The sequence below is a fragment of the Pogoniulus pusillus genome, chromosome Z, assembly GCF_015220805.1.
Source record: "Pogoniulus pusillus isolate bPogPus1 chromosome Z, bPogPus1.pri, whole genome shotgun sequence".
Classification (NCBI taxonomy): Eukaryota; Metazoa; Chordata; class Aves; order Piciformes; family Lybiidae; genus Pogoniulus; species Pogoniulus pusillus.
This window is the reverse complement of record NC_087309.1, coordinates 30,063,251-30,081,750: the sequence shown is the minus strand read 5'-3', so window position 1 is coordinate 30,081,750 and position 18,500 is coordinate 30,063,251.

Genomic DNA, 18,500 nt, shown 5'->3' with positions numbered 1-18,500 from the left:
TCCAGTTCTGGGCCCCTCAATTCAAGAAGGATGTTGAGGTGCTGGAACATGGTCAGAGAAGGGCAACAAAGCTGTTGAGGGGCCTGGAGCACAAACCCTATGAGGAGAGGCTGAGGCAGCTGGGGGTTGTTTAGCCTGGAGAAGAGGAGGCTCAGGGATGATCTTATTGCTGTCTACAACTACCTGAAGGGACATTGTAGCCAGGTGGGGGGTGGCCTCTTCTCCCAGGTAATCAGCAATAGAATAAGGGGACACAGTCTCAAGTTGTGCTGGGGTAGGTATAGGCTGGGTGTTAGGAAGAAATTCTTCCCAGAGAGAGTGATTTGCCATTGGAATGGGCTGCCCAGGGAGGAGGTGGAGGCACTGTCCCTGGGGGTCTTCAAGAAAAGACTGGATGAGGCACTTAGTGCCATGGTCTAGTTGATTGCATAGGGCTGGGTGCTAGGTTGGCCTGGATGATCTTGGAGGTCTCTTCCATCCTGGTTAATTCTATGGTTCTATGATTCTAATCTGTTGGAAGGCAGAAAAGGGGAAAAGGATCCTAATTGATGTGAGGTTGACTGTGAGCCATCAATGTGCTCTTGTGGCCAGGAGGAGCAATGACATTCTGGCATGTATGAGAAGGTGTATAGGGTTAACACTCCAGGGGGAGTAACCCTGAACCTGACCCTAGGGGTCTTGGCCCCTCCCCAGGGGTGGGCCACACTCCAGGTGATGGTTAGCCCACTCCCCCCAATTCCTATCCTATAAAACAGAGGAGCTTCCTGCTCCTAGCTCTCTTTTCTTCGCTCCCTCTCGACACACACACACACACTGCATACCAGCACACCACTTGGCAGCCACGAGGCAGAGACACCATCACATTGCTCGGGTTGTATCCATCCCTTTTTGTATTTTGCTGTTTCCCCTTCCTTATCCTTTGTAAACTTCCCTACCTCCAATACCTTTTCTAAGTTATTGTTAAACTTTTCCTTTTAACTTCCAAATCGAGTGAGATTGATTTATTTGGGTGTGCTTACCTGTCTCTCTCTCTCTCCCTATCTTTGGGAAAAGGAGGGAGAAGAGGGGAGGGCACTCTATAAATTCTATAAATTGTCATTGGGTCTATTAAATTTATTAGAGTCTCTGGGAACTTGCATTTGAACCCAAGACAGAAGGGCTGTGGGTAGTAGGTCAAGAGAGATTCTCCTGCCCCTCTGCCCTGGGAGGCTGCGTCTGGAGTACTGTGTTCAGCTCTGTATCCCCAAGTTGAAGAGGGACATAGAACTGCTTGAGAGAGTCTAGTGCAGAGCCACAAAGATGATTAAGAGAATGGAACATCTCTTACAAGGAGAGACTGAGGGAGCTGGGGCTCTTTAGCTTGGAGAGGAGGAGACTGAGAGGTGACCTCATCAATATTTATAAATATGTAAAGGGTGAGTGCCCGGAGGATGGAGCCAGGCTCTGCTTGGTGATGTACAATGACAGGACAAGGGACAGGGTGGAAGCTGAGGCATAGGAAGTTTCATGTAAATGTGAGGAGGAATTTTTTCACTTTGAGGGTAACAGAATACTGGAACAGGCTGCCTGGGGGATTTGTGGAGTCTCTCTCTCTCTGGAGATATTAAAAAACCTACCTGGAAGTGTTCCTGTATGATCTGGTATAGATAGTCCTGCTGTGGCAGGGGAGGTTGGACTGGATGATTTTCCAAGGTCCCCTCCAGCCCCTGACATTCCGTGATTGTGTGATTATGTATCCTAGGCAATATGACCTGTGAAGATTCGACTGCTAAAATGGTCTGCAATTTCTTGCAATAGTAAGGCAAGTTTATTTCCTATGCAAAAGCTCTCTTCAGAAATGATACGAGTTTCTTCTTTTGTAGGTGCAATCCAGTGGTATGGAAAAGATTTAATTGTTTGGAAGGAATATTTTTTCGCACTTCTCTTTATGGCTCTAATTTTGTACATTTCAGTGCAGCTTAGTTTGCAAGCTGAATAAGAGATTCAGTCCCATTTTACCTTTAAAAGATAGATTTTTGGTAACCAATAACTAGTGAAAATTTCTGCCATTGTTTAATTTACTAAGTCTGGCATAATTCCATGAAAGTCCTTTTGATGTCACTAAGCATTTAACAATGGCTGAGTGTAATCGGGGGTGACAGGCCCACTCCATTTTCATTTAGCAGTATGATGCCCTAGGAGAGTATTAAAAATTGAAATGTGAATCATAGAAAAAGGCTAACAATTTATTATTTTAATATAGATATCTTTCAACTCCCTGAGCTGTATTCAATTGTTGTGCCTCCCTTCCCTGCTAGCTCATGGTACCTAATAAGAAACCAAGGGATGAGAAAAGCAGGCATGCTCTCGGCCTCTTAATTTATACTGTGGCTATATCTATGTTATTTTTTTGATCAAGATGTAGGCCAGAACACTCTTGTATCAGGCAAACAACATCACTGACCTTAAGGAAGTTCTTAGGCTTTTCAAGAAGCTGAAGTTAAGGTGTTCTGTGGCAGCACAAAGTATGAAGTCATTCTTTAACATTACGGTCTTATATTACAATAAAAATCTTACCGTTATTACAATCATGTCCAGAAAGAGCAGACACCAACTCTGTATTTTTTTACCTGAAAATTCTTAGAAAAACATTTTCCACTTCACAAAATAAATTAATAGTGTCAAATGTTTTAAAAATCAATACTGTAATTAACATTAATGGAATGATGAGCTCCTTTGGGGGTTAAATTAGAATCATAGAATCATAGAATCAACCAGGTTGGAAGAGACCTCCAAGATCATCCAGGCCAACCTAGCACCCAGCCCTAGCCAATCAACTAGACCATGGCACTAAGGGCCTCATCCAGGCTTTTCTTGAACACCTCCAGGGACGGTGCCTCCACCACCTCCCTGGGCAGCCCATTCCAATGGCAATCACTCTCTCTGGCAAGAACTTCTTCCTAATATCCAGCCTATACCTACCCCAGCACAACTTGAGACTGTGTCCCCTTGTTCTATTGCTGATTACCTGGGAGAAGAGGCCACCCCCCACCTGGCTACAATGTCCCTTCAGGTAGTTGTAGACAGTAATAAGATCACCCCTGAGCCTCCTCTTCTCCAGGCTAAACAACCCCCAGCTGCCTCAGCCTCTCCTCATAGGGTTTCTGTTCCAGGCCCCTCAACAGCTTTGTTGCCCTTCTCTGACCATGTTCCAGCACCTTAACATCCTTCTTGAATTGAGGGGCCCAGAACTGGACACAGGACTCAAGGTGTGGCCTGACCAGTGCTGAGTACAGGGGAAGAATAACCTCCCTCATCGTACTGGCCACACTGTTCCTGATGCAGGCCAAGATGCCATTGGCTCTCTTGGCCACCTGGGCACACTGCTGGCTCATCTTCAGTCTACTATCTATCAGTACCCCTAGGTCCCTTTCTTCCTCCTGGCTGCTCTCCAGCCACTCAGTCCCCAGCCTGTAGCACTGCTTGGGGTTGTTGTGGCCAAAGTGCAGAACCCTGCACTTGGCCTTGTTGAATCTCATCCCAATGGCCTCTGCCCACCCATCCAGCCTGGCCAGGTCCCTCTGCAGGGCTCTTCTACCTTCCAACAGATCAACACCTGCTCCCAGCTTCGTGTCATCTGCAAACTTACTGATGCTGGACTCAATCTCCTCATCCAGGTCATCAATTAATATGTTGAAGAGGACTGGGCCCAGCACTGATCCTAGAGGAACACCACTAGTGACTGGCTGCCAACTGGATGTGGCACCATTCACCACCACTCTCTGGGCTCTGCCATCCAGCCAGTTCTTGATCCAGCACAGAGTGAATCTGTCCAAACCATGAGCTGCCAGCTTGGCTAAGAGCTTCTTGTGGCAGACAGCATCAAAGGCTTTGCTGAAGTCCAGGTAGAGTACATCCACAGTCTTCCCCACATTCACCAGGCAGGTAACTTGATCATAAAAGGAGATCAGGTTGGTGAGGCAGGACCTGTCCTTCCTAAATCCGTGCTGGCTGGGCCTGATCCCTTGACCATCCTGTAGGTGCTTTGTGATGGCACCCAAGATGACCTATTCAATGACCTTGCCTGGCACTGAGGTCAGGCTGACAGCTCTGTAGTTTTTTGGCTCCTCCTTACGACCCTTCTTGTGAATGGGTATCACATTGGCCAGCTTCCAGTCTTTGGGGACCTCTCCAGTGAGCCAGGACTGCTGATAAATGATGGAGAGTGGCTTGGCCAGCTCAGCTGCCAGCTCTCTCAGCACCCTAGGATGGATCCCATCCGATCTCATGGACTTGTGAGGATCCAAATGATGCAGCAGGTCCCTTACTGCTTCCTCATGGATTAGAGGGGGACTGTACTGGTCCCTGACTCCATCCACCACTTCAGGAGTCCAGCTGTCCTGGAGACAACCTGTCCCACTAGTGAAGATTGAGGCAAAGAAGGTGTTAAGCACCTCTGTCTTTTCCTCATCCTTTGTCACTATGTTCCCCTCTCTATCTAATAAGGACTGGAGGTTGTCCTTGGCCCTTCTCTTGCCATTCATATATTTAAAGAAACACTTTTTATTTTCCTTGACAGTCATGGCCAGCCTGAGCTCCAAGTGGGCTTTTGCCTCTCTAATTTTTCCTCTTTAATTTTTCACATCTTTAATGAGAAGGAGGCTTCAAAAAAAGCCTCCTTACGAACAACAACAACAACAACAACAACAACAACAACAACTACAAAAAAAACCCCAAACCCAGAAACAGAAATCAAAGACTGATTTCAAAAAGAAAACAAGAAGCAGCACTATAAGACAGTGAACTGTCTTGCATCACATGCTGCTGATGGACAGAGGACACTGCCTGGCTTCTAGAGAAATCTCTTGAATTCTTCATATTGAAAATGGTAACAGGAACCACCAAAAATGCCATGAGAGAGCTAAGCCCAGAGTTTGCTGCAGAAATGGGGAGAACAATGAGCACAGCTGAGACATTCACGATGTTCACCTGCAGTCCATGAGTGGCAGGAAGCACTTCTTGTACATGGCAAGTATGTCAGGGCCTGGTAGGAAGCACTTGTAAACAATGATTAATTTCTGTACACATGTTATTGCTTATAATGGTGAAATAAGTATTTTTCTAGGAATTTGAAGGTAAAGGAATCTGAATCTGAAGGTAATGGAGAGAGAGTAGGTGTGTGTGTGTGTCCCTTTTTTTTTTTTTTTGGATGTTCATGTTGCTGATCAAAAGAGTGGAAGCAAATATGTGTTAGGTACCAGGTGGTATATGCAAACGGGTTTGTATCAGAAAATGAGTTGCCAGACATCTTTCACTGAATTCCTTCTACACAGAGTGGCTGTGGCAGTGGTGACCAATTTTACATGCTGATGTGGGAGCAGGCAGAAGACAGCTCTTACGCTGTTAAAATGTGCTGCCTTTTCTCAGCCCATTAAAACCAAATCCAGACTAAGGACTTCAGCGTGCAGAGCACTTGATCATCTAAATGAGGAATACTCTTTCTTCTTCCCTCCATGGGCAGAACTACTTGTCTTACTTAATTGTGATTGATGTTCTTACATGGGAAAAACAGTAGAATTGATTAAAAACAGCCCACATGAGCAGTGAGAATATGTTACAATGAAATGATTTATCATCCATAAACAAAAGTATGACTCCCCTGACAAGCTCAAATTTCATTAATTCAGAACATTCATCTACAACTTATCCTTCCATATTATTTTTCATCCTGAAATTCTTATAAATGAACGGAGCTTAGAGGGTGAATATTGCTTGAATCAGCCATCAAAATGGTTCATTTTGTAGGAACTTCCTACAATCTCTTCAGCTGCCTCAGAGATATAAATGTGCCAAGTCATAATTTGCTCCAAGAATGATAACAGTCCTCAGTTTCTGTCTAGACATTTTCAGCATGGTAAGAACCTCCAGGTAAGCCATCTTCTAGAAAACTGAAAGATTCAGCATAAATCTGATAGTACTGTAGGGACAAGCATGGAATTTTTTTTCCCTAGAAGGGAGATAATAGGAGAGGAAGGGGTAGAGGCTTAAACATCAGTTTGTCTGTTTGTGACAATGATGTGTAGATTTCAGTGAGCAGTTTTGAATACTTATGTACAAAACTGAATTTGCAAGGAAAGGCAAAACATGGATCAAGGCAAAGACAACTTTCTAAAGGCTTAGAACATGCAAAACTCCCATAAGACACATTGCAGCACTTGCACATCAATAAGGGAGATGAGGTCCTGTCTCTGGACTTCAGATGATTTCTTTCACCATGTCACAGCAGAGGCTTCTGAACTGTTGCTAAAATGGGTTGTGTCCAGTTCTCTTCACAGCTGCATACTCTGGCTTGCCTGTAGCTCTGTAGGATGAGTACAAAACACCCCTCCCCACTCTGATGTCTGTAACAAGAAGCATGGCCAGCTTTCCTTTTGTTCAACTACAAAGACCTCTAGACAGGAGCAGGAGCCTGTGCTGTCTCCTTAAATGACTGACACGATCTACGTGAAATGTCAACCTTTGTTAGCCACCGGTAACCTGATCTGCCATTGCATCTTTGAAAGCAAAATCAGCAGAAAAAATTCTATTTTAGTACCAACTCCAAGGATGCTTTGACATAAACCACAGGCAAAGCTGGACTGGGGTCTGTTAAACATTAGACTGCAAACAGTTCAACACAGAATTTAAAAACTATGCTGATGGCTCAGACCTTGAATTCAGTCTGAAATCTCAATTTGAGAGAGCTCATTTTCATAGCTCATTGTTCATAAATCAACATCCATATTCGACCATGATTGAGTGGGAGACTTAGATTCAGCTAGTCAGACCCTTTCTGTAAGTAACCAGATTCTAACTTGAATTTCCTGAGTATCTGCCCCATTGAGGCTGTGCACTCTCTATCCTTGGCATTTGTAGAAATCTGCATAGGGAGACCTTTATGAATCACAGGTGTCAGTTTCAAAAGTCCTCTTCTCCTCATACCTGGGAAAGTGTGCAGAATTGTGTCATCCTTCAACCAATTGCTTTCCTTTAACCAGTTCACAAACCAAATTGTCTAGACCATGCCTACTCTGGTTAGCCAGAAGGATGCTGTGAGAGACAAAGTCAAATGCTTTGCTGAAATCACGGTAAACCACATTCACTGCTCTACCATCATCTATCCACTGGGTTATGTCCTCATAAAAGGCCAGTTCAAGGGCATTGGGCTGGGCTATTTCATGTTGCCCAGTGATAGAGTAAGGGGCAATGAGTACAAGCTGAAACACTGGAGTTTTCACTGAAACATAAGTGTTACAAAGGGGAAATTAATTAATGTGAGATGATTTTTTCCCCCAATTTTGATATTCAGAACTCTCACCACGCTACCAACCACTGATGTTTAATAATATTCAGGTTCTTACATGGTCATGGAAACATTCTATAGGTAATATCTAGATGTAATAATGATCAACAAAGTGTATAAACATTAATTGAACTGGAAGAGAAGATTCACGCATTCAAATGCCACTTGCAGTCAATATACCGCTGGCCCACTAGACGGACTCAAGGAGCTCTTTCTGCTGATGGCAGAAAGGCAATGGAGAATTACAAAGAGGTTGTAAGTATTTACTCACAAAACTATTAATACCTGATTGGCAGGGCTGGCTACAGTCCCAGACAGTGCTCACATGCTTTCAAGGAAATCTGTCCTGTTTGATGCTGAGACTTGATTCTTCCCAGGCTTCTGGGGAAAGGAGGTAGACAATCTCTGACCTTGGCTCCTAGCTCCTCTGGATGATTTGTGTACCTCCAGAACTTCTAGTCTTAGCAGGACACTTTCAGGTGCAGGCAGGATGTCTTGCAATGTGCAGTCTTAGCAAAATGTCACACTGGGGGCCATGCAGGCTGATCATGTGGAGGCATTTAGAGTCTGTTCCCCTGGTAAACTTGTAACAGTGGAGTTTCCAAGCAAACAATAAGACAGTAAGCAATGGCATCAGGCAACGGCAAGCACGAATAGCATGGCAGAGCATGGCAGAGCACACCAGAGCACATTGTTTGCCTGCATATCTCTTTTATCAATGTAGGCCAAGATTAATTGCCTTTTGGACACAGAATAGCCAATCAGAGTGGTAGTTAGCCAAACCTTAATATATCAGGCAAAGCCATAGGCTTGCTTCATCCACATGTGGGAAAAGCACAGGCCTTGCACAAGGCAGGCACAAGTTAAGTGTGTGTACCTTGTTTACCACAGGGCTCTGGGCAGGCCAGAGTCCTTAGACTTAGTGGCTCCAGGTTCTTTTGTCTCCTTTCCTATACTTGTTTCTCTCGTGGAGAAGAAAAACATGCCTGGGCAAGCCAGGACATGTATTAAACCTATTTTGGGCCTATCAGGCCTACCACAACAATAAGAAAAAAATTCTTTACTTTGGGTGTGGCAGAACATTGGAACAGGATGTCCAGGTTTTGAGTGTTCTTCTCTGGAGACTTACAAAAACTTCCAGAATGCTTTCCTGTGCAGCTTGATCTAGACAAACCTGTTTTAGCACAAAGGCTGCAGTAGATCATCTCCAGATGTACCAACCACTTGGTGATTCTGTCGTTCTCTGATTTTGAAAACTCTTGGTTTTGCAATCAAGAAACTGAAAGAATTTTATACAAATAAAGCCTCTTTTTCTCTGCCCTGCTGTTAAGCAGTAGTGAAATGAGCTTTATGTGCTTTGTTTTATCCATATCCATATTTTTCTATTACATCAACAAGATTTGGACATATATTTAACAATGATAAAAAGCCAGAAATGACACAGAGAAATTCTGCCAGATAACTTGGAACAGAGGAGAACAGAGGAACTTTTTCATAATAAACAGCCCAAGAGGGGAAAAAAACAAACAAACAAACAAAACCAAACCTCACAAAGATTGTTTCAGTGAAGTGTGCATTCCCCTTTGCATTCCCCATGCTTTCCCTTGTGACTCTTATAAATATCAAAACTGTCTTATTCATTAACTTCTAAACTCTAAGGTCTATTACAATCAAAAGCTAAAGGCAACCTCCAACATGCAAAGAAACTAGACAGAGACTCAGTTTCTTCAGAAACTGAATGGGGGAGGGTGGATTGTGAGGGGAAAGAGATACTTACAGTCACCTGAATTTTCAAAACTTCTGAGTCTTTAACAGTGAATTCTGTGATGTGGTCTGAGATAGGGGGGTGGTGCTGCGATAGATGTCTCTTTTGTTGCTGACGTGGAGCAGTGCTTGCTGCATGATCAGCTTTTCCAGCCTAGCCCACGACAGTCCCAGGTGGTACTGAACAATCTGGCAGACCTGCTTCTTCCATTTGCCCAAATCCTACATCCCCTGTTGCAGCCAAAGAAATTTCACTAGGCAGGTGAGGTGTAGATGCCACAAGAGATGGTAAGTGATTGTTTAGCACTTCTGTAGCATCTTGCATCTCATCGGTGGTTTCTTTTGTACCTCAATCACTCCTTGATTGTTTTAGAGAATGTAATACAATTCTTTAAGCTTTAGGCTCTGCATTTGCATCATGTTGAGGAGTAGTTATTACCTCAGTACATGTTTGCAGTTAGATGAAGGCACAGTTCTGCCAACCTGAGCAGTGACAACATGGTTTGGGCATGGATTCCTACCTCATATTATGAACCTTACTATCTGCTAAAGTTTGAGTAGTCCACACAAGAACTTCATTTCACACTTGTTGACCTTCTCCTTTAGGGAAGATGACTAAAGTGGTAGGCAAATCACTTCTGACAGTAAAAGGCCATCAAATAGCCTAGAGATTGTCACAGAGAAGCATGACAACCCAGAGCATATTGATGTTGTCCTGTGCTGTGATCTTTTGCACAAATTAATAGCCATAGCAGACATACTTTCCTGGCAGATTTAATGGTAATTTTAGGATGCCTTGCTGGTTTTGGCTAAGATAGAGTTAATTTTCTTCAAGTAGCTAATATGAGTTTATAAATTTGTGTTGCAAAACAGTGCTTGTAATGCAGGAATATTTTATTTATTGTTGAACAGTGGTTACACACTTTTTTTTTTTTTTTTTTTTGTTTGTTCCTCATCAAAAAGCAGGCTTGGCGTGCACAAGATGTTTGAAGGAGACAGATCTGGGGCAGCTGATTCCAACTGGTCAAAGCTGTATTTTACATCTCATGACATCATTCCAAACAGTAAAACTAGGGGGAAGAAGGAATGGCTCAAAGGCTAGCTGGGCATCGATGGATTGATGGTGAGCAGTTGTTTTTACCTGCATCACTTGTTTGTCTTGTGGAGGGTGCACTCAATCCCGCTGTCTGTGTCACTGATGAAGATATTAAACAGCACTGGTCTCAGTACAAACTCCCTAGGGACCCCATTTGTCACCTATTTCCATCAGGACATTGAGCCATGTGTTAGATATTTCCTCTTCATCATGCTCTTTCTAGATTCTTTGTGTCAAAAAATTACTGCAGAACATACCCTTTTGAACATTGTTGTTCCATAGTTGCTGTGCCAATTGATAAATAACAAAGAGCGTGCAACTTATTAGCTTGGAAATATCCCAATAGAGGGAGCAGCAATTCTAAGGCAATGAAAATGTAATTGATGCTGACTGTCCTTGATTTTAATTCTATAATGACTGATTTATTTCTCCAAAGTTGCTACTTTCTTGACAGGCTACCAGAATCTGTTTTAAAGATGAGAAGAAAACTAATATACTTTCAGGGCTCAGTGCAGACTGATACCTGCATAACTGTCTGGCTATATAGCCAGGCTACTGCTGCTGCATAAACACTTAAATAGAGACTGTTTTGTTCAGAAGAAAAAAAAAAAAAAAAAACAACCTGGTTCATGGCAAAAGGAAAGTGATGCCAACATGGCCAAAGAGCTGCTTCAAGTAGGGATCAATCACTACTAGGTAGTGAAAGCTGTTTCTGTTGTCAAGGTCCTAGCAAAGATGTCTTCAGTTGTACCTAATGAGTCCCTCTGAACTGCTGTTTGTCTCAGTCCTTATAACTCACTTGGCCCATGTCCCTAAGTGATCACTGCAGTACATGCACGACATATTGCTATTGACTGTCTCAAGGTATCTAACAGGCACCTTTTAAACTTAGCTCTGTCCAAAATTTCTGAAAGTATTTCTGACCCTGGCCATTTCTAGTGGTTGTTTACAAGTATCCTTTCTGTTTACAGGCACATAAGTCCTGCAGCAGTCTAAAACAGTGGCTTAAAAGACCAGAATATCCACCTATGATGTCAAACAACAATTTTTAAATTCTTCTAGTCACAGCAGAAAATTTTTGGAGGAATTCCTTAGAAGAGTCGGATTTTTTCCCCTCAGAGAACTCCTTCATTTTTCTATTTTGAAGGTTAATTATCCATCTGAAAATAAATAGAAGTGGTGTTTCTTGACCACTCAGGGAATTAATGTCTAAAGCTCACCAGATGTGCACACAAGTGTACCTCCAATACTTGACAATATCATGATTATAAGAAAATTACTGCTTGCAATCCACAGCTTAAGTCCCATCTCTTTTTACCAAAATAAAGAATAAGGCTTTCTTCTGCTGTAAGAGGCAGGTTATTAGTCTTCAATGCTAGTGGTGACTCTGATTACTGCTCAACAGATGAAACTGTCATCAAAAACTGGCTCTGGCTTTGTAAAAAATCATTCAGGCACAACAGGCTGGATTTTCATGAGGAAACTGACCTTCAGAGATGTCCCAGCAGCATATTACATCATGAAAAGGAAAATAGAGACAGCAGAGTGCCAAAAGCTATTTGTTTCCCTTGTAGGTATAGTTTAGCTGAACAAAACAAGGTTTCCATGTTTCTCTGCCTGCCTAAGTCCTACTGTACTGAGTCAGGCCTCATCCATACTTCAAGTGCCTGAAAGGATGTGAGGTGCACAGCTGAAGAAAACTCAGGGGACATGTGGGTTTTTTTGTTTGTTTGTTTGGTTTTTTTTAATATTTTTGTTTGTTTGTTTGTTTTCTTTGTTTTCAGTTTGCTTTTTTTTTTCCTACCGGAGAGGGATGTTTCAGAAATGATTCCCTAGTTGGAAGATGTCATCATGCAGTATGTTTGTAAAATTTCTAGAAGTCAGGGGAGAGCCTGTCTGAGAGCTACATTGTTTTCAAATCTTTTTGCAGTGCTAAATATCTTTAATTCCTTTCTTCTCACTTCCTCCAGAATAAAAAACAAACAAACAACACCCAACAATGACACCACAGCACTAACAGCACAAAACAAACAAAGCTTTTCCTTGGTTTGCTGAAGATGATCAGGTTATATATCTGTTTCAGTTAATCAACAATGATTTTAGTAAAACAAGGGTGCTGTTTTCCAACAAGCTTGGATTTAAACAACACACTGCTGTTGTCACTGGATGAAAGGGTGATAAATTTCTTTGTGTACCTGTAATGGTTTAAGTCAGAGCAAACCCAATTATCCTGTCTGTTCCCCCAACACAGAAGATTCATGGAATTGTAGAATGGCCTAGACTGGAAGAGATCTTAGAGATTATCTAATCCTACCTGCTTGCAATGGGCTGGGATGGCTCTCAACTAGACCAAATTACTCAAGGCCTCACACAACATGGCCTTGAACTTCTCCAGGGAGGGGGCAGCCACAACCTCTCTGGACAATCCATTCCAGAATCTTGCCACACTCATAGTGAAGAATTTCCTCCTAAGATCCAATCTAAACCTTTTCTCCTTCAATTTAAATCCATTTTCCCTTGTCCTGCCATTTGACAGTCTTGCAAAATGTTCCTCTCCAGCCTTCCTGTAGGCATTTGTATTAGTTTGAACCAGAAGGAGTAATACATGTATCAATGTCCCACATGACATCCTGGTCACCAAACTGGAAAAACACAGACTTGGTGGGTGGAGCAATAAGGAATTGGCTGGATGATCCCACACAGAAAGTGGTGATCAAAGGCACAATATCCACCTGGAGACCAGTGACAAGTGGCATCCCTCAGGGGTCAGTGCTGGGACCAGTGCTGTTTAATATCTTTGTCAGTGATATGGACAGAGGAATTGAGTGCACTCTCAGCAAGTTTGCAGATGACAGTAAGCTGTGTGGCACAGTTGACTCGCCAGAGAGCAGGGATGCCATCCAGAGGGACCTGGACAGGCTAAAGAGGTGGGTCCAGGCCAACCTCATGACATTCCACAAGGCCAAGTGTAAGATCCTGCACCTGAGTCATTGCAATCCCAAGCACAGATACAGGCTAAGTGGCAAATGGCTGGAGAGCAGCCCTAAGGAAAAGGACCTGGGGGTCTGGGCTGATGAAAAGCTCAACATGAGCCAGCAGTGTGCACGTGTAGCCCAGACAGCGACTGTGTCCTGGGCTGCATCAAGAGAAGTGTGGCCAGCAGGGCAAGGGAGGGGATTCTTCTCTTTTACTGTGCTCTTGTCAGACCCCACCTGGAGTACTGTGTGCAGATCTGGAGCCCCCAACACAAGAAGGACATTGAACTGTTAGAGCGAGTCCAGAGGAGAAACATAAAGATAATCAGAGGACTGGAGTATCTCTACTATGAGGATATGTTATTAGAGTTGGGGCTCTTCAGCCTGGAGAAGAGAAGGCTTTGATGAGACCTTATAGTGGCCTTCTACTATCTGAAGGAGACCTACAGGAAGGCTGGGGAGGGACCATTTACAAAGTCTTGTAATGACAGGACAAGGAGTAATGGGTTTAAACTTGAAGAGAGGAGATAAACTTGAACTTTGGGATGAGATTTAACAAGGCCAAGTGCAGGATTCTGCACTTTGGCCACAACAACCCTAAGCAGAGCTATAGGCTGGGGACTGAGTGGCTGGAGAGCAGCCAGGAGGAAGAAAGGAACCTGGGGGTACTGATAGATAGTAATCTGAAGATGAGCCAACAGTGTGCTCAGGTGGCCACGAGAGCCAATGGCATCCTGGCCTGCATCAGGAACCGTGTGGCCAGTAGGATGAGGGAGGTTATTCTTCCCCTGTACTCAGCACTGGTCAGGCCATACCTTGAGTCCTGTGTCCAGTTCTGGGCCCCTCAATTCAAGACAGATGTTGAGGTGCTGGAACATGTCCAGAGAACGGCAACAAAACTGTTGAGGGGCCTGGCACACAAATCCTATGAGGAGAGGCTGAGGGAGCTGGGGTTGTTTAGCCTGGAGAAGAGGAGGCTCAGGGGTGACCTCATTGCTGTCTACAACTACCTGAAGGGACATTGTAGCCAGGTGGGGGTTGGTCTCTTCTCCCAGGCAACCAGCAATAGAACAAGGGGACACAGTCTCAAGTTGTGCCGGGGTAGGTATAGACTGGATGTTAGGAGGAAGTTCTTCCCAGAGAGAGTGATTGGCATTGGAATGGGCTGCCCAGGGAGGTGGTGGAGGCACTGTTCCTGGAGGTGTTCAAGAAAAGCCTGGCTGAGGCACTTGGTGCCATGGTCTAGTTGACTGGCTAGGGCTGGGTGATAGGTTGGACTGCATGATCTTCCAACCTGGTTGATTCTATGAATCTATAATAGGGGAGATTCTTCTTTAGGAAGAAGTTCTTGACAGTGAGGGTGGTGAAACACTGGAATGGGTTGCGCAGGGAGATTGTGCATGCTCCCTCCCTGGATGTGTTTAAGGCAAGGTTGGATGAGGCCTTGAGCAACCTGTTCTAGTCGGAGGTGTCCCTGCTTATGACAGGGGGTTGGAACTAGATGATTCTTGAGCTCCCTTCCAACCTAAACCATTCTATGATTCTGTGATTGTATAGAACCAGGATGGGTGTATTGGGGATTCCATTTAAATTCTTCCCTTAGAGAAAGTGTAATCATCACCAAATATTCTGCATCAAAAAGAGGATAAATTTAAGTTAACCAGAAATTATTGGTATGTGGTGTTTTACAACCAAATTACATGATTGCAATAATATTCTCTAACTGCTTGAATAAGTTTTTAAGCTGTTATGTCAGATGCTATGAGTATTCCTTGTAAATCTGAATATTGTAGAAGCTCCCTGTTTTAAACAGAAGCTGCATGTGACGTCTGAGCATGTTTTGGAAAACTCCAAAGTGCTTCTGTACTTTTTATTCTGGTTTCCCTCAAAAAGAGCTCACACACATTTTGTTCCTAGAAAGGCCTTCATTTGTTCAGTGATCGTTGCATAACATAGTTATAGAGCCTTTTCTCTAGCAGAAATTTTCGGTATAGTGTGTTGGCATTACAACCTGCATTGCACAACCTGTTTTAGTTTATAACTGTGAAGACACTGATCACATTTTTCCTCCTACTTGTATCACAGTATCACAGTATCATCAGGGCTGGAAAAGACCTGACAGATCATCAAGTCCAACCCATTACCACAGAGCTCAAGGCTAGACCATGGCACCAAGTGCCATGTCCAACCTTGCCTTGAACTGCCCCAGGGACGGCAACTCCACCACCTCCCCGGGCAGCCCATTCCAGTGTCCAATGACTCTCTCAGTGAAGAACTTTCTCCTCACCTCCAGCCTAAATCTCCCCTGGTGCAGCCTGAGGCTGTGTCCTCTTGTTCTGGTGCTGGCCACCTGAGAGAAGAGAGCAACCTCCTCCTGGCCACAACCACCCCTCAGGTAGTTGTAGACAGCAATAAGGTCACCCCTGAGCCTCCTCTTCTCCAGGCTAAACAATCCCAGCTCCCTCAGCCTCTCCTCGTAGGGCTTGTGCTCAAGGCCTCTCACCAGCCTTGTCGCCCTTCTCTGGACACCCTCAAGCATCTCAACGTCCCTTTTAAACTGGGGGGCCCAGAACTGAACACAGTACTCAAGGTGTGGTCTAACCAGTGCAGAGTACAGGGGCACAATGACCTCCCTGCTCCTGCTGACCACACCATTCCTGATGCAGGCCAGGATGCCATTGGCTCTCTTGGCCACCTGGGCACACTGCTGGCTCATGTTCAGGCGGGTATCAATCATTACCCCCAGATCCCTCTCTGTCTGGCTGCTCTCCAGCCACTCCAATCCTAGCCTGTATCTCTCCATGGGGTTGTTGTAGCCAAGTGCAGCACCCTGCACTTGGAGCTATTGAATGTCATCCCCTTGGACTCTGCCCATCTGTGCAGGCGGTCAAGGTCCCGCTGCAGAGCCCTTCTGCCTTCCAACTCAGTCACATCTGCCCCTAGCTTGGTGTCATCTGCAAACTTGCAGACACTGTCTGTCCTGTCTCTTACACAAAATGTCATATCCTTTTTCTTACATTAGAATGTTAAGACTAACAGGTGGTTTTTCAGTATATTTGATCTACTGAATGAGGTTTACAGAGTGCTATAGATCTTTATTTACTGTGTCTTCAGGATGTACTGTTCATACTGAAATAATGTATATATGATGACAAATACCTCAGTCCTTTGCATCTGTCATATTACAAGATGAGCTCTACAGCAGCTTCCTGTGTGTGATTAGAATTTGTAGAGGAAAAAAGTAATCTTCAATTACCTCGTAGAATAAAAGCGTGTCTTGGTACATGCATAAATTCCTCCATATTTGACCTGCAGGGACTCTGCAAAATATTTCTCATCATATACTGTTGTACTTTTTTTTTTGATAACTCCTTCTACATCTGATTGTGTAGACTAAACCTGTTGAAAAAAAAAATTAGTTGCTCTATATTGACTAATTAATCCTTTTTTCCTCCAAGCCATGTGCATTTATTGCCCCATACTTGCACCTGAGACCTATCAAAACACTGTCTCATTCACATCTTCTTTCTTCTGTTTTTTTTTTTTTTTTTTTTTTTTTTTTTTTTTTTTTTTTTTTTTTTTTTAATGCTGTTGCAGCCAGACCAGCCTGGACATCTCATAACTTCATGATGGTTGCTCTAAGTTCTTCTTTCACCACTAGACTGACCACTAACTTTCCCAGGTAGTCTTCTTGTTATTGACAGAATGATAAATGACATTCTTCCACAGTCCACCTCCAGATTGTGACGGATGTGCTCTTTCATCTGTGAAATACTCATGATTCCATGGGCACAGTCTTGTTGTGAGTTCAGTGTTTGCTGTCACCTCCAAGCAAAGATAATTTCACATGACTGAAACTTTGCTGTGGCATGTATTGCTTTCTGTTCAGTCTGATTAATCAATCCCTCATTCTGCATTTTTATTTTGTTCTCTAAACTTTAGCATATGGCCTGACCTGACATTGTCTTAGTATTTTAACCTGCCAAAGTTCTACACATTATATCTGCTTTCTTTACCTATTTCAAAGCCCACAGGCTTCTTTGTGGCTTAACTCTGTATAGATTTGGCAATTTCTCCTGCAGAGACTGTAATAGCAGAGATGTGGATATCTGCAAAACCGCAGTCTGTCATCTATATTTGCTGTAATGCTTTTTTTCATTTATTCAGTGCTATCTTCCTGCTATAACTCGTTGTAAGATGCTTGCTTTCAGCAGTCTACTATTGCTGTTGTTTTGGAATGGTACTGCCAAGTTGCACTGGTGTGAAATTATTAAGAGTACAAGCACAGGTACTTCATGAGTAATTTGGCACCTCCAAAGAGGACTCACAAAACACAACAACTCCACTCTCTCAGAAGGCAATACATATTTTTTACTGTTGTTAAAGTTTTATGTATTCTAGGTAGCAATTGTTAATATAAATGAAAGGCTCTCTAGTCAGTTTATGGTTTCTTCTTAGTGTGTATGTTCTGTGACAAGGCCTTAGACCTTGAGGAAAATGTAGTGTTTCTTGCAGTGGACTGTGAAATACAGTTCATCCTAAGTTAAATAAGGATATCTGTAGCAAAAAATAGCATCTCCAGTGTCTTCTATGTCTTTTTCTTCTCTACTAGGATTTTAAAGCAGAATTCTCTAATTTAATGATAATGCAAATAAATTATAATAAACTCAAAATTTTGTTTTAACAAATAGAAAGCTTTAAAACTGATAAAGCACATTTAAAGTTTTCCATGAAAAAAATTCAAAATGTTAGCATCCAAAGCAACATCTAAACTTCCTTAAGTGCAGAATAAAAATTTCTCTCTGCACTTGAGAAACATTATTGTCTTTTTAAAATTAATATCTGAAAATTGTTAAGAGTATCTCTGTTAAATGCTTCTTTAAATTCACTGGAATTTCAGCCAGATGGAAATATTCAGGGCCTTGCATGAAACATTACTAGCTTTCAAATTAGAAAATGGATAATTTCTTCTCCTTCAGAAACTCATGGCACAAGGTTTGGATAACTGCACTGGATTAAAAACTGGCTGGATGACCGGGCCCAAAGGGTGGTGGTGAATGGAGCTAAATCCAACTGGCTCCAAGCCTGTAGTGGTGTCCTGCAGGGTTCAGTACTGGGATCTGTCCTTTTTCATATCGTTGTCAATTATCTGAATGAGGGGACTGAGTGCACTCTCAGTAAGTCTGCAGATGATGCCAAACTGGGTGACTGTGTTGATGTGCCAGAGAATAGTGAAGCTTTAGAATGGGATCCGGACAAGTTAGACCTGTGTGCCAAGGCTAGCCATATGAAGTTTAAAAAGGCCAAGTGCCAGGTCCTGCACCTGGGTCACAACAACCCCATG